The sequence below is a fragment of the Lepidothrix coronata genome, unplaced genomic scaffold (genome assembly GCF_001604755.1).
Source record: "Lepidothrix coronata isolate B3197 unplaced genomic scaffold, Lepidothrix_coronata-1.0 Scaffold233, whole genome shotgun sequence".
Classification (NCBI taxonomy): Eukaryota; Metazoa; Chordata; class Aves; order Passeriformes; family Pipridae; genus Lepidothrix; species Lepidothrix coronata.
The window spans coordinates 4,150-5,514 of NW_016690413.1; positions in this window are offsets into that span (position 1 = coordinate 4,150).

The following is a 1,365-nucleotide window of genomic DNA, read 5'->3' on the forward strand; positions in this document are numbered from 1 at the left end:
AAAGCTGATGCTTCAATAAAGCAGGAATAGCTTGAGAAGTCCCATTCATTGAAAGAAAGGGAGAACTCTTATCCCATTGAAGCCCGGCTCCTGAATGCCCTCCTCGGTCAAAGACTGGGGTTAATATACCCCTGGCCACGCCCACATACCTTCCCATGAGGCCCGAGGGAAAGGCAGGAGCCAAATACCACAGAGTATAAAAGCTCTGGGAGGAGTAGCACTGAGTTTTTCAAGTTCAGGATGGGTAAAGGCCCTGATGCAGGAAAACACTGCTAATGAGGATAAACAGACCATCTCTCTTTCTGCAGCTATACCCACCAAAACAGCAGAGACCAGGTAAGAAACTAAACTTGTCTGTTGGGCAGAGGGAGAAAAAGATAAACAACCTAAAAATGCAGACAAAAAATTAACTTATCAAAGAGGATGAAACGTTAAGGTGGTGGGCCACCCTGACACTCCGTAGGCAGCAAGAGTTTCTGGTCCTGGCATCTTTTCTCTGAGAAAAAGCTTCAGTCTGGAGGCTGACATGGCAAATTTCACTGCAGGGCTCCTGGAAATGAACAAGAACCCTTTTCCCCAGGGAAAGAAAGCCCTCAGCCTAATGGTCTCAGACGGAGGTGAAAACAAATCCAGGCACTGCACAGGCAGCAAGAGCTTCCAACCTTAGCAGCTTTTATCTGACAAAAAGCTTCAGCTATGTTCAATCTGGGGACTGACATGACCAATTTCACTGCACGGCTCCTGGAAGCGAATGAGAACCCTTTCCCCCTTTGATAATGAACTAATTAACTTTTCCACCACACCTCAATTACCTACCAATTAACTAATGCTCTTTTTACAAGGCATGCTAATTATTCATTAATGACCTAATTCAGTAATTAATTTCTTGCACTGCACCCTAATGAGTTACTAATGAGTTACAGCAAGATCTTTCTGTCCTATCACCTTTGGTTTCGGAGAAATCTTCATCCATGTTCAATTTGGAGAGGAGGATCAGGTATTTGAGGCAGGACTCTTGCAAGCAACAGACAGCCGTATCCCCAAGGAAACAAAGCCCTGACCCTCAGGGTTTCAGGTGCAGATAGTGTGCAACTCGATGGACAACAAGAGTTTTCTGTCCTGGCACCTTTTTTCTGAGAGGAAGCTTTGTCCATGTTCAATTTTGGGAGTCGGACTAGCAATTTCACTGCAAGGCTCCTGCAAATGAATTACAGCCCTTTTCCCCAGGAAAGACAGCTTGTAGCCTTGAAATTTTAGGGGCAGTTGGTGGGCCAGGCTGGACACTCCATGGGCAGCAAGAGCTCTCTGTGGTGGCACCTTTGGTCCAAGAGGAATACTCATTCATGTTCAATTTCAGGACTCAGA